The sequence below is a fragment of the Chanodichthys erythropterus genome, chromosome 10 (assembly GCF_024489055.1).
Source record: "Chanodichthys erythropterus isolate Z2021 chromosome 10, ASM2448905v1, whole genome shotgun sequence".
Lineage (NCBI taxonomy): Eukaryota > Metazoa > Chordata > Actinopteri > Cypriniformes > Xenocyprididae > Chanodichthys > Chanodichthys erythropterus.
Genome location: NC_090230.1, coordinates 10,937,523 through 10,953,747, shown reverse-complemented (window position 1 = coordinate 10,953,747; position 16,225 = coordinate 10,937,523). Strand labels below are relative to the sequence as shown.

General features: G+C 36.7%; 1 long non-coding RNA gene across 1 annotated transcript; it reads left to right on the top strand.

The window, feature by feature from the left end:
• The first annotated feature begins 8,492 nt into the window (after positions 1 to 8,492).
• LOC137029088 (uncharacterized) lies at positions 8,493 to 10,308 on the top strand. The gene is made up of 3 exons (XR_010896257.1): positions 8,493 to 8,585; positions 8,702 to 9,289; positions 9,447 to 10,308. It is a non-coding gene; the product is annotated as an uncharacterized lncRNA (long non-coding RNA).
• Positions 10,309 to 16,225: the final 5,917 nt, after the last annotated feature.

Below are 16,225 nucleotides of genomic sequence, written 5' to 3'. Positions count from 1 at the left end.
CTGAACAGCAGAGCGGTTTAACACAAAAACTTACCCTGAGAGGCAAGCCACTCAGAAACATACTCAGTAAAAGAACCTTTTACTCTCAAATTGAGAGGAGTACCCAGCCGAACTCCAGCATGATACACAGGAGGCTTATAAAGCCTACGACTTGTATACACATGGCGTCAGCTAGTGGCAAACATGACCCATCCATGGTGATGAGTAAAACCATATAAAAACCAGCCCAAACTGTGCCAACATGAAAACTGAAAAGGAGGCCTGGCAGGGCCTACTGCTTTTAGCAACATGTGGCACCAGCTAGTGGTCATAAAAGGGGACCAAGCTCAAAGGGGACCAGCTCTAGACCCAACAAATAATTGTGGGTAACTAGCTAAAACAACCTGAGCTAAGTCTACATATTCCAACAGGCAATGTACCAAAATTTACAGGGTACAATGAAATGCAAACATTGTCTAAGGGAGGCCTACAGGGCCTACTACCTCAAACAAACATGAGCATAAGCCTGAGGCAGTGCTAAGATACGTGAGCAAACTCGTGATCATATACCAACAGAGCCGGAAATACAAGCTGTACCTAGAAGGAGGCTAACAATAAAGAGCCAACAATCTTTACAGTATATGTAAAACAGCTGCTGTGGTTATATATATATATATATATATATATATATATATATATATATATATATATATATATATATATATATATATATATATATATTTGCTAAAAAACTAGCACTGTGGCTCAAACTTGAATATAATTCAAGGGGCTCATGGGAAAACATGATAAAGCATGACAAAGTTCTAGAATGTCGGGCCTAGCAAACACTGCACAACTTATCTGCGCAAAGATAAGGGCCTACCACCTCGGAAACAGCACCAGGAAAGCTAATAACAGCCTGGCGAAACTCCCCGCTGATGTTGATGGATCCGAGCCGGATATGGGTTCTTCCATGCCCTCTCGATCTCTATGTGGAGATCAGGAAGGAATGGAAGGCTCACCGGAGTTATTGGGTTATGGTTGGAAAGAAACCGTTCGTCAAGCCTGCCGCGCACAATCTCTTTCCTGACGTGCTCCCAAGGCAGCTGCAGCCTGCCCGAAGCAGAGCTGAAGAGCTTGATTAGCTTGTTCAGGTGTGTTTGATTAAGGTTGGAGCTAAACTCAGCAGGACAGCGGCTCTCTAGGACCGAACTTGCCTACCCCTGGGGTAAACCTACTCTGTTTTGTTGTAATAGGGAGTGGCTTGGCAGCTGCCAGTGATGATATTCGAAAGGCTGCTTGCCAATATGAATGATATAAACCAATGCCAAATTCAGATTTGAAGATATCCCTCTTTGGGTTAGGGTTGCTATAGGGTGCTTGACAATGGTTGGTAGGGCATGGCTAGGAAGTGGTGAAGGTGATTTGTGATAGCTGTTTGCTGCTCCCAGTCAAACGAGCCCACCCCCGTGTTTCCATGACACTTCTATCAAAATATATCCATTTTGATATCTTTAAAGGTGCCCTAGAATTAAATATTGAATTTATATTGGCATAGTTGAATAACAAGAGTTCAGTACATGGAAAATACATACACTGAGTTTCAAACTCCATTGTTTCCTCCTTCTTATATAAATCTCATTTGTTTAAAAGACCTCCGAAGAACAGGCGAATCTCAACATAACACCGACTGTTACGTAACAGTCAGGATCATTAATATGTACGCCCCCAATATTTGCATATGCTAGCCCATGATCGAGGCATTAGACAAGGGCAAAACATCTGGATGTGCACAGCTGAATCATCAGACTAGGTAAGCAAGCAAGAACAATAGTGAAAAATGGCAGATGGAGCAATAATAACTGACATGATTCATGATAACATGATATTTTTAGTGATATAAATGTTTCGTTAGCATGTTGCTAATGTACTGTTAAATGTGGTTAAAGTTACCATAGTTTCTAACTGTATTCACGGAGACAAGAGCCGTCGCTATTTTAATTTTTAAACACTTGCAGTCTGTATAATTCATAAACACAACTTCATTCTTTATAAATCTCTCCAACAGTGTGAAATGTTAGCTTTAGCCACACAGCATAGCCTCAAACTCATTCAGAATCAAATGTAATACATCCAAATAAATACTATACTTACATGATCCAATGTATGCAAGCAGCATGCATGACAAACATCTTGTAAAGATCCATTTTGAGGGTTATATTAGCTGTGTAAACTGTGTTTATGCTGTTCAAGGCAAGCGCGAGCTCCGGGGGAGGGGGAGCACAAGAATTAAAGGGGCCGCAACCTATATATCGGTGCATAGTTAATGATGCCCCAAAAAATGAATTTAACAAAAAAATCTATGTGGTATTTTGAGCTGAAACTTCACAGACACATTCAGGGGACACCTTAGACTTATGTTGCATCTTTTAAAAAGAAGTTCTAGGGCACCTTTAAAATGGAAGTCTATGGAACTTGTTGCTAGGGTGCTCTAAATGGTTGCTAGGGTGTGTGATAGCGTCACAATGATCCTGAGAGTAAAATGAGCTCAACCCATGTCTCTGATCCAGTTATGTGCAATACAAAATTCCTATGCAATTTACCGTAGCAGGAAAAACACATGTTTGCACTTCCTGTTTCATGGGCAGTCCCTTCACCATCAGTGCCCAAGGAAGTCGACCGGAAGTTGAAGTCGGCCGCGTGCCGCCATCTTGTAGCAGAACTTCACTTGCGTTAGCATCCCCATTGACTCCCATTCATTTTGGCGTCACTTTGACAGTGAATAACTTTACATCTGAGGCGTTTAAAGACTCCATTTGTCCATTATTTATTTCCAAAGATACACGACAATGTTTAAAGGGCTCCATTACCTTCTATGTTACATTATGGCCCCGTAGAAACAGTTTTTGTAAAAATAACCTAACGATTGCGTCATAACCACTCGACTCTCTGTCGCACAGTAGAGAAATTACCGTACAGACAGGAGGAGAAGCTCGCAGGCAATCGGGGAGATTATCTTAATATGGCGTACTGGCATTACATTTTAAAATACTATACAAACTAATTAATCAGAATACTTACTCCTGCTCACTCACGCCAAAGAACTCCCCGCTCAAGCTCGCCGTCTCTGCAAGATTAACGGTGGCAGTTTGCATGCACAGCTACTAGAAGATTTACATCTGTCAGACAGGTTGCTGACGTCATCAAGCTTAGTGTGAGTCTGCGCGTCAGAAACAGAAGTGCTAAAAATCGCTAAAAATGGGCTTCACTTGTCTCAATTGAGTTCCAATGGGGTCGCTGTGTCCATTTCTTTTACTGTCTATGTTCACCATAGAATGTCTATGGGGAAATTTTGGGCAGCTCTTGCCCCCCAGGGGTACAAATTGCAATGTGTGTTCTTACAGAGCCTGCCAGCCTCTTCAAATATGGTAACCCACACGTTTCTACAAAATCCTTGCTCTGAGCTATGACCAGTCAAACTTTCAAGCTGCAATGTTAAAGGGTTAATTCACCCAAAAATGAAAATTCTGTCATTAATTATTCAACCTCTTGTCGTTCTACACCCGTAAGATCTTCGTTCATCTTCGGAACACAAATTAAGATATTTTTTTATAAGTGAGGTCTGCACTGACAGCAAGATAATTAACACTTTCAAATGCCCAGAAAGGTACTAAAGATATATTTAAAACAGTTCATGTGACTATAGTGGTTCAACTTTAATGTTATGAAGTGACAAGAATACATTTTGTGCACCAAAAAAATAGTGACTTTATTCCACAATATCTAGTGATGGGCGATTTCAAAACACAGCTTCATGAAGCTTAGAAGCTTTACAAATCTTTTGTTTCGATTTAGCTGTTCGGAGTGCATATCAAACAGCCAAAGTCACATGAACCACTGAAATTTCGAAACACTTATGATGTAGCAAAGCCTCGATTACTGAAATCACATGACTTTGGCACTACGAACCATTGATTCAGAATGCCATAATAAATAAAGCATGTAAAATAAATGTTAAGGACTGAGGTAATAAAACTGAAGAATTTCCTTAACATACCATCCAAGCTGAAAGTGTTTGAGCAGCAAACTGTAGCTGGTTTCTATATGTATATTCATCAATCTCAGGTAAATATGTATGAGTTTTACCTGTTATTGTGGTAAATTAGTTCTTTTTGCATTAAATTAGTTCTTTTTACATCACAATATGAAATGTTAAGCAGTTCCCTTTCTGTCCCTCTAAAGCAAAGTATTTCAATGTGTAGGGTCTTTTTTTGTTGTTTGTTTGTTTGTTTGTTTGTTTGTTTAAATTGCAGTATGTAAATGTATCCACATAGCGCAGGACTGCTTAAAGTTACTGACACATTAGTATGACAAATAAAGTGGATGAATGAGAAAATAAAGAGTGGGATGTGCTTGGTAAGGGGTGCTTGGAACAACAACCCCCTCCCACACTGCAGAATAAAGGAACACAGACTTACCTGTGTATAACTTGAACTTTTAGAAAAAACTAACTTTTTAAATATATATAGTCAGGTTCATCTGTTTCATGTTCTAGCCAAGTGCCCGAGATTCATTTGCCTTTTTACATGCGTTCTCCTCTAGATTGTTACTAATATAAATCTGTTTGTTGGTCTCCCGCATCACACGCAGACCAAAAATAAACAGCAAAGTTGTCTAGTGTTAATTTAATTTAATTAGTGGGCTTAAGAAAGTATTTTGTGCATGTCTCTTCTCCTTCTGTGGTTGTTTGTTATTACAGTAGGAGGAATTCATATAGTCTGGACATTTGATCTTACTGATTTTCTTTACATCTTTTAGTTTAAAGTTTAGTTTAAACTTTGAGTTGAATATAATTTTTTCACCTGCCCTAATTCTATTGTTGCCCCGTAGTCCATGTTCGGTCTTCTGTGTATCACAAATCAAATACGCCATTTTTTAAATAAATTATTGTGATCCATTAATCTGCCAGTAACATTTTTATATTGATGCGTGGTTAGGGATATGGGTTAATCCTCAGACACACCTAGCCAACAGTCGGCCAGCACAGGGATGTCATTGAGTGTTGACCAAACCAGATTTTGTTGCGTTTCACACTGTTGGCACTAGTTGGACATCGGGGTATTTTGGCAAATTTAGCCATTTTTTAATAGTATAATAACTGTATATATGTGAAATGCTCTCTCTATATATATATATATATATTATACATTATATAAATATTACAACAAATACGTATAAATATTATAAAAAATACAATATACAAATAGTATTAATAAAAAAATAAATAAATCTGTCATCATTTACTCACCTTCATGTCGTTCCAAACCTTTAAGACTTTTGTTCATGTTTGGAACACAAATGAAGATCTTTTTAATCAAATCTGAGCCAGTTCTTTACTCTCCATTGACAGTTACGCAACTACCACTTTGACACTTAAAACGAATCCATTTGAATTAAGCGTCTCTTCAGAAAATTTTGACTAAACCGCTTGGTTAGTTTTATGTTCTCTTTATGAACTTTTTGAAGCGTCAAAGTGGTAGTTGCGTAGCTGTCATGGAGGGACAGAAATCTCTCAGAGTTTATTAAAAAAGTATCTTCATTTGCGCTCAGAAGAGGAGCAAAGGTGTTACAGGTTTGGAACGACACATGGGTGAGTAATGAAATCTTCATTTCATTTCATTTTTGGATGAACTATCCCTTTAAATGCATGTTGCATGTTGGCATCATACTGATATCTGCTGAGCTAGTAACACACAAAACAGAAAGTGATATTTTCTAAGATGATGTGAAAGAACAACTGGTGCAAAGTTTGTGTTGCCAACACAAAATGACAAACTGTTATACTGGATGATGAAATTTTTTTTTTATTTATTTACACATTGTGAGTACTGTGGTAATGTGAAATGTTTGTAAGAGTGACCAATAGCAGGTTCATTCATTTCAATTACATAACTTGTTTGAAACTCAGAAGGACTTCAGTGCAAAAAGAATGAATGTTGACTTTGTCTTAAAGGTTTGATGTTTGTACAACCATGTTTTTACTTAAATTATGTGGTATTTCTATTGTTTTGAAAGAAATGAAGCAAGGTGTTAGATTCATAAACTAAGATTCCACATACATTGCAAAAATGTTGACACTGAAATCATGAAGTGTTCATGAACTGAAACCACCTTATCACTTTGATTCCTTTCATTTACGATTCCTTTGATTCTTGCATGTTCTGATGATGTTGTCCCTTACAAAAAAAGTTTATTCATGTGTGCTATTACTATACTTCTTTTAAACTAAAAATAAGCAAGTATTTCAGTCTACTTTTTTGTGTACTTCACAGAAATATACTTTATTTACTTCTCAGAAATATAAACCAATCAGAGTCTCATCTCCCATGGCGGATTGCTAATATATGCACCCTCAACCTGATGAGTCAGTTTAAATATGTGTCTATAGAGGGTAGCCCTATACATTTACGTCACTTTCCTGCCAGAACGCACTCCCTCAGCCAAAAGAGCCTGCTGTATGACTGGATTTAATAGGGGAAACTGCGAAAACACGAGTAAAACAAACGATTACACTAAAGGTTGGGCTTGATAGTGTTCCTTACAACTTGTCAAAGAAACCTAATCCATGGATATTGACATGCAGCCAGGAATCGTGTTTCCTTACATTTAGATGTGCCCGTTTTCAACATCAGGGAAATACAGAAAGCAAATCTGCCTGTGAATGCTTTTAGGTCTAAATCTGAGTGATCACTTATATCAATGTTATATCGTCATATCATCCAGCTATAAAAAAACTTGTAGAGTTTTTGTCAGTGTTTATTTAAAAACACCCAATTATGCAGAATATAAGATGGTAAATATTTAATTGATGAGTTGTCAATACAATATATAGAGTATGATTTCGCTGCCTAGAGACCAGTTGTTTCTGTGAATAGCAGTGATCCGTTTGCTTCTTTTTTTTTTTTTTTTTGTATAAAATATCCCTCAGATTTACTATCAAACCTATTTTTAAAGTCAATCGCAAAGTTCTTTCCCATTTTGGATCTGTTTTGTATGTTTTTCGTGGCACACTGAAAATCAATGCTGCCATTCAATTTTTTTTGCCACTCAGTGGGCAGAACCGCAGTCACAACAAATGACAGGGACGTCACATGCATATCCTCTATTGCCACGATTGGTCAAATAATTAGCCAATTTCATTTGTCATTACTGCAAATAGGTAATTCTGATACATGCAATCACAGGTCTTTCACGCAGAGATCTCTCCTCATATCAAGTAAACTGCCAAACAGATCTTTATAAAAGTCCACATTGTTATTGCAGTTGAAATAACTGATTATTAGTCACTCAAACTGTTATGTAAACCTCTCACCATCAGTCACGCATATCCGCCATGATTTTTACTCGTGTTTGTAGTTCTGAACTGAATCCTCGTCCAATGCGCAATGGGTTGTGGGCAATATTAGCCTTTATAGTGTGCACAGATCCACACTTTGAAAATCTACAGTAGACAGCAGACCATTCGGGGACTTTTGGCATACTCTTTTTTAACTTACTATGCTTTGGGACACACTTATTTTAATCTCACATACTATTTAGGATGGATATTATGGACACAGGGATAGTAACTTCTAAAACTAAGGCAATGAGACTGAAACTCCCAGGATCTGAGTTCATTTTTTAGGTAAAAGGCCATGATACATTGGAAGAGTAGTGCATAAAAATGACAAAATAGTTAATTATGCAATTAAATGCTTATCTTTTTTTTCTTTACTACTTCTCATTTTGTTTTTCTTTATTATATTACTACTACCTTAATACCTGATTAAGCCTGTGGTTTTCTGAATCAGATTTTTTTTCTCTCATATATTTATTCTAGTCTTTATTGAACACTCATGTGTTGCGAGCAGTAGCAGCAGAGCTACTGCAAGGAAGCAACTTTCTAACCTGGAAAGAGAAAGTGGTATTGCCAGCGATTTCCACACGTTTTTAGATGCGACTTGTGAACAGCCAAGTCAAGACTAAGAAAACCGTGACATTATAATTATTTTCATTGAAGAAGTTCTGTCCACTGCAATTTCACATCCATCTCATGAATGCATTTCCACATAGGAGACAGAAGCTGCCAAAACATCATCAAAAATCATTGTATGCTGCACAGATGTCATGTCTTCAAAACACTTTTTACACCAATTAAAAGGCCTGCGGTCCAAAATAATATAATTAAGTCTGTTCTTTTTGTTAATTGAATTGCAGGCATTGCTGGAGGTAACATTTTCATGGCCATGCAAAGTGACATAAGGACATAAGGCCTCGTCTTCTGTCCTGCCTAGTTAGGACAAGCTGTTGGAAAACAGAGCCAACTCTAGTGCGCATGCGGGCTTGTGTGACCCAGAACATTTGGACAATGCTACTGTACTTTATATTACTTTGTGTCAAGTAAGGAGGAGCATTGTGAAAGGAATATCCGGTTTCCTGTTTTCCAAAGTGGGAAATAAAAAAAAAATAAAAAGTTTCAGTATATGTGTTTGTACCCTTACAGCTCTGTGCAGCAGACTCTGGTAGATGCATACATCAAAGAATTGATGACATCAAACTAGTCGCAGGTAGGTCTAATCTCTACAAAAACATACACTTACTGTGTGGTATTTGTGATTTATTACGTCATTCAGGAAAAGTCAAAAGTTCAGCAAGTCATTTTGTCTTTATTAATGCACCACAGCTATTGTCTGTCCATCATATAAAGATCTTGTGAACTACAGACTGTAAGAGACAGAAGCAGCAAAAAACATCGTCAAACTTACCCCAGAAGATGTCGTCGCGACCAGATCTTTTACAAAAGCTAAGCAAATTCCTGAAAACATCTGCTGTTTTCAGCTCTTTCCCATTGAGCCTTTTGTTAATCGGATCAGAGGCTGTGATGGATCAACACTTCTCATGCCCGTGTAGATCTGATCTGAATGCACTGCTAACAGCGTCCATCTTCACTGGACCTGCTCTTTTCACTTTTGCTTTAATGTTCCGCCATTTAAGGCCGCTTACACATGGATGGTTTCATTGTCCTGAAGGAGTGAATGATGATACTCAGAAGAGCTGTTTTAAAGTTCTCACATCATGTCTGATTCCACCTGTCATGTGGATCTTCGTCTTGTTACTTGATGGAGATTATGTTGCTTGCAGCATGACAGACTGGAAGGGACTTTATGTGTTTGATAAGGAGCTAAATACATCATGGTGTAAACCTGCCGAAGGGACGAAAAATGAGGAAGAGCTACGAGATTTGACTAGGAAATATATTCATCAATCTCAGGTAAATATCACATTCTGTATGACCTCACAATATATCATAAAGGAAAAGGAAAATGACATGAGTTTTATCTGGAGTACAAAACAAACAACACACAAAATTCAACTAATAGGAATTGTTATTTTGTTATAGTGTTTTTTTTTTTTCTTTTTTCTTTCAGTTTGCAGGTTATGTAGTGATCTCTGTCTTCAGTGCCTTAGCGATTGTTTTGGTGGGCATTTATGACAGCTGCTTAAGTGGAAAGTGTGACCGCTGCCCAAAACGACTGTTATCCTACTGCGGACGAACAGATTCAGAGACACACAGTGGAGGAAATGTCACAGGACAGCATGATGTACCGTTTGATACTCTCCCTGCCGCTTCCTCCAGAACTACAGATCCAAATGTATAAATTGCACTAAGAGAAGAAAACTTCTTAAATGCTATTTCAGAGCAAGAATAAACAGCTAAATTTTTGAGTGCAGTCACATTAGCAAAATTTTACCAGCAAAAAAGATCCATTGTCCATTTGTGTATCGATTTACTAATTCACCGCTCACACAAGCAACTGTATTTTTATAAAAAAGTATTTTTATACAAAATGTAAGCATGTTTCTTTTCTTTATCGCAGTAATAGGAATACATATATAGACTATTAATCATTGCATGAAAACTATTTAACATTTCTACTGTTTTTGCCCAAGACAGAATTAAGTTACAGTTCACAGAAAACACAGTGACCAGTATTGTTGCCACAATGACTTTTTTTTAAATCATCACATCAATATCATTAAAAATAAACAAATATTGTAATTAAATAATGTCTAGAAATGTAAAACATGAAACAACTTGCCTGAATCTGATATTTATGAAAAATTCCCTTGTCCTGTCCTTTGTTTAAATGGAGTTTTCACACAAAACCTTATTGAGACTCTTACAGCATACCAGTGTGACAACTAGCCCCGGTATCTCCTGTGGCAACCACCTGATGTAGATATATATGGAATGTGTGAATATGCTGTGTAAGAAAAAATAAAACTTAACATATAAAGAAAGTAAACTGCTTTTCTTGCTTTACAATTTTGTTGTTTGTGAATTTATCTGCTGGCAAGAAACAATATTACATTTCTGCTTTAAATACAGAATATGTTACTTAAAATGAGTAGAGATGTTTAATTGGTTTCTAGGTTATGATGGACTAATATACACCAAAATTAATCAAGTGTAGCATTACTTCTGGCAGATCACGTTAGTTAAGCTCACATCAGCTGGTTGCGGGGGGTGATGGGATGTGGAGGTAACCCACCCCCAATATTCAAATCTATCAGTTACAACCCATTTAATTTATTCATTTATTTTGTAACAATAATTTTGTTCCTAATCAAATATGTGTTTGTCATAATAAATCAGACAAAAAAAAAAAAAACCCTCCATTGAACCGATTAGTAACGCCCAACCAATGCGTCGCACTTTCACCAACACAATGAGAGCATGGGAAGAACCAAAAATGAAGAGAAGCACTTCCCAGCAGACTATATTAAACTGCTGGTCAAAGAGGGACGTTAAAAATATTAAAACATGTACTGAGAAGGAGGTATAAGAATATTGTGTAATAGCTAAGTACACTCCACATATATTTTAGCTAGCTAATCCATTGCTATAGAGTACCTCAGACATGAAGTGTTTTTGTATGCAAAACCCGGAAGCGAATTAGCATTTTAGGACTTCTGGTTCCATCGCCATACATTTTGAGGAAGCTAGGTGGTGGTGACGTTGATCCGCGACCATGGTGTGCTATAGTCCGTTTATAGCCTACTGTTAGCTTTTTATTTCTGACACCTTTATTTAGGCTTAAAAATGTATTCATTTGTAAAGATTATCTTGATAGACAAAACTTGTGTCATAACCCTTTGTTAAACACTGAGCTTATTTTTTTGTGATTTTCCAAAAGTCTATGGGAAAAATGCATAGGCTTTCGATCGAGGGAACCCATGTGCCGCTAACTTCCGGGTTGGCCTACAAAAACACGTCATCTCTGAGGTACTCTATTTAGCTATAACTATCAGTATAACAAGTTACCAAAACAGCCGTCTGTTATGTTAGTTCATTCCTCAATAGTGTCTGTAATTATCAATGACCAAATTATTCACATCTGTGTTTGTTTTCTTCCTAAATTAATCTGACTTTTGAAGGAATAGTAAACGATTTAAGTGGCTCACTCATTAAAACAGCAAATCGCTGCTGCCTACTGGCAGTTTCAGTATTTAACATAATTTCTTTCTTTTTAGAATTTCTCAGTTATATATGGTCCATTCAATATTATCAGCAGCTTTATCGCATTGCTCAGGAGCTAATTACCCTCCTCCATCCCCAGCTCCTCCTTTGTCCAGTCAGAACTTGCCCTTCTGATATTTCTCTCGATTACACTCATTTTTTCAATTATGTTGTTACATTAATTATTGTCATTAAGAAAATGAATGATATTGCAATACTTTGGTTCTTCTATGTTTACCCTAAGGGGGGTTTCCGCTGCTCTCCTCCATGCTAGGCTGCATGGATAGGCAGGGAGATTTTGCCCAGAACAGAACCATACCGCCAATACAAACTCTATGCTAACTGCCAGTCATCTTTGATGATAGTGATCCTGACAGAATTATACCATTATTAGAGCTTTATCTGAATAAGTTTTGGTTTGAACCCACTGAATTGCTGAACAAAGCCAGATCTGGCTCACAAGTGTTACATGTAAGTGTAACAGGAACTAAAAACAAGAAACATAACCACAGAAACCAAGGGGGGAAAAGAATGTCAAAATAAGAGTCTCAGGGAATATAGGTGCACAGTCGAATACACAGCCTTGCAAAATATACTTCATTTCACTTGCACGCGTACACAGGGCACGGTTGCTACTTTGTGGATAAAATAATTACTGCTAAATATATAAATAAATCGAATGTGCGAACTTACAAAAATCCGGCAATAAGCACATACTATTCTAAGGACGAAATTAGTTTCCCACGCACTGTACACTGACCCTCGCATGAAGTGTACTTTTGGGCCTTAGACAGAACAAAAAGGTCAATGTGGGAGCAGCAGGAAGAGTCCAAGAGGGAACAGGCAGATGGATGGGCCACTGCGCAGCTGGCGGTGAAGGGGGTGAACCGCCCTTGTAGGAATGATAAAATTGGTGTTATTGGACCATATTTTCTTGACCTAGTAAAAACTCAAGTCTAGCATTTTGGACTAATTGTAGCTTGTTTATGCAAGACAACCACCTAATGCATTACAGTAATCAGAATCAGAAAGAGCTTTATTGCCTTGCTTGGAAACACAAGGAATTTACCTTGGTATTGAATCTTCCAGCCCACACATATATAACAAGACAAATAAAAACAATTAAGATTAAAAAATATAAAAAGTATGGACACAGTTTAGTTTAGTCAGAATAAACATTTACAGATAATGAACATTTATAGCATTGTGAATAATAATATGAATAATACAGTCTAAATGCATGAACTAACTTTTCTGCATCAGAAATAGTTAACATATTCCGTATCTTAGCAATGTTTCTGAGGTGGAAGAAGGCTATTTTTGTAACATATGAAATATGATTTTTGAAATACAAGTTGCTGTTAAATATAACACCCAGGTCTTTAAGTGTAGAGGATAAAGTAACAGTACATCCTTCTAAATGCAGATTGTATTCTTAGAGATTCTGTGTACAGATTTTTGATCCAATAAGTAATACCTCAGTCTCATCTGAATTTAGAAAAAACTTACTGGTCATCCAATATTTTATGTCTTTAACACACTCTTCAACTTGGATAATTTAAAGATTTTATCTGGTTGCAATGTATATAACCGAGTATCATCGGCATAACAGTGGAAACTAATTCCATGTTTTCTTATAATATTACACAGCATCTGCTAAATGACAAGTGACTTACATACACTGTCATAGCAATTGTTCTTGTATTATTTTTTATTGTGTATTTATTTATTTATTTTTTTTTTTTGCAGTGTGACATTCATATTGCACTCAATGTCTTTAATAATAATAGTTGCAGTATTTTGTAATGTCTGCTGCTTGTATCTGTTAAAATTAAATAATGGACCTGAGATACCATGAACTAACAATAATATACAACATAATCTGAAAAAGCATCTTCAGGTAAGTTGTTCTTGGTCTTTGAAAATGTTATTTTTATATATTATATATCTTTATTTATTCCTTATTTTCCTATTTACTCATATGTTGAGCTTTGTATGGTTAACCTTAGCCTACATTTAATAGTTATAAGAATTTTAAGTAACTTAGGTCTTAACACAAAATCCTCATAGAATTAACATCCAATTAATCTTGTTAAATACACATAGTTTTGACAAACTTTAAATCTTGATAATTAATTTTAAATGTTTTATATGGCGTGTTTGCGAGTTCATGATCAAATTTGTGAACAAATTGTTCTTTTGAGCCGATCTTTTAAATTAACCATTTGTTTTTGTTTACAAAAATATTGCGAATGAATTATTCACTAATTTGATAGATCTGGGGTGTGTTTCCCAAAAGAATTGTTAGATAAGTTGTAAATTATATTGAACTTCATTTGCGACCATATTTGATTTGCGAAATGTATCCTGACTAACAAGTTTGACTCAACGAACCACCATGCCAATTCGACTCTAACAACCTATAAAACCTATATTATTAACAATATTTTTTTTTTTTTTTTTTTTTGTTGAAAACTGATGTTAAAAAAAAAATGTAGCGGAAAACCAAATCCTAGTCAAGTTAATATGATCCTTTTGTATTAACAATGTACAATGTATACATTTATTTAACATCTTTTGTTGTTTTATTAACATTAATCACAAATATAGCCTATGGTCCCTTTAAGACCGAATTCATGGATACTGGCACACATCCTGTTTTCACCCAAATGTTTATGTCCACTTAAGCCATAACCGACTGTATTTATGTGAGATACTCCACACAATGGACATTTTGACAATTATGTGTGCATTTGACCATTCAGGCGCGAGGAGAACTGATCGCACACTGTCTGAGAGAACTGGGATCGCGCGCAAGAAATCACTAATCGATAACGAATTGAGATTGAAAGCATGCAGTTCGTGAACAGAAAATTCTGTCAGTTAAGTCATGTCAAGTCAAGTCACCCTTATTTATATAGCGCTTTTTACAATGCAGATTGTGTCAAAGCAGCTTTACATAATATAATTGGTATATCATTTTCCTTTTAAAGAATAGTGTCAATGCAGGCAGATCAAAAGCACTGTTGAATATGTGAGGTATCGGTCTTTGGTATCGGAGGTACAAGTATACCAATACCGATACTAGTAGCGGAAGTAGTGGAAGTGCATCCCTACTGGTAAGGAATTACAGTTGCAACATTTCATGATGAACATCAAACTGAGTAGCGTATCACTGAGAAACGTCCTGCTCAAGTCGTTCTTGCAATGGAGGTTTCGTTGAATAACTAGTTCTTCCAATATTTCATTATCAGACCTGCGCTCAGATTGATGTGGTAAAATTGATACCATCATTACTGTCTTTACAGTGTGTACAATCGCTAAGCTTTAGGAAGCTTCAGAGCTGTAAGTGGAAGACCAATCCCAACAGACTGGGCCATCTGGCCAATCAGAGCAGAGCAGGCTCAGGGAAAAGAGGGATTTAGAGAGACTGATTCCAAAGCCACTGGAGGGCAAGACTGCAACCCTGCAACCTTTAGCCAAGAAAGCGTAACAGCTAATGCTAATGCTCCACCCCCGGCGGTATGCAGGGAAGGAGACCAGAGGCCGTTTTTTGAATGGATGTCAATGGATGAGAGGCTTCACTATGCTGATTAAACAGCTTTTGTGGGGAAATAGCTAATCATTTAATAAATCGACAGCCTGTTCACTCATCTTCAGCATGTTTTACACTAAACAATACATTCGTTGGGAACTATATGTAGATTTTAGCTTGATGAAAATGTATGGTTTCAAGAGAAGGCAGACTAGGGAATGTTGCGACTGATGTCACTGCCATTACACGATAGGCTGAGAGGTGTAGCACATGATTAAGTTAACCATTACGCTTTCTCCAATGGTAAGAGATACTGACACTCTTATCTCCCTATTATATACAATCTCTGTTGATTCATCCAACAAGTCTTCTGAGAATCATTGAAAAATGATGTTTTAAGATAATTACCCTAATTAGCACAGATGGAGAGCATTCAGCTAATCAACTCAACCAATGACAAGAGGTATAATACAGCAGACTTACCTCTGTTCATCTGAGAGTTTGTCAGCCCTCCCCCCGGACAGCACGCCAAAAACACATATTTTTCAAATAGCATAATAGGGGCACTTGAACTCTAACAAAGAATAATAAACACTGTAACAAATGTATTGTTCATTGTTAGTAAATATTATTTAATTAATTAACTGACATTAACAAATGGGTCCTTATTATAAAGCATTACTGAAGGAATTATAATGTCTGTCCACTGAGATTTCCTGTAAATATATATTTCAGACATTAACAGATGGAAAGTTTTCATGCCCATTAAAAAGTAGAAGAGAATCAATCCAACATCAGGCTTGTGCCAATGCTACTACTTGTGTGCATGCGGGCTTGTGTAACCAGAAACTTCTGTCTGCTGCCATATGCTGCATGAAGTAAGGAGGATCCGTTTGAAAGGAATGTCTGGTTTCTCCTAAAGGGAATAAAAGAATGTGGTCAACGTATAAGAGCTCTGTGGAGCAGACTCTGAAAGTTGCACACATCGAAGTGAATTCAAACTAGTTACAGGTAGGTTGTTCTTTGAGATTTTATGATTTGATGAATTCATCAAGTTGTTTTGTCTTTATTCATGTGCCAAAGATATTGACTTGACTTGGAAATGCTTTTATATGTATTCCTTAGGCTCTCTGACGTAGACCACTAACAAG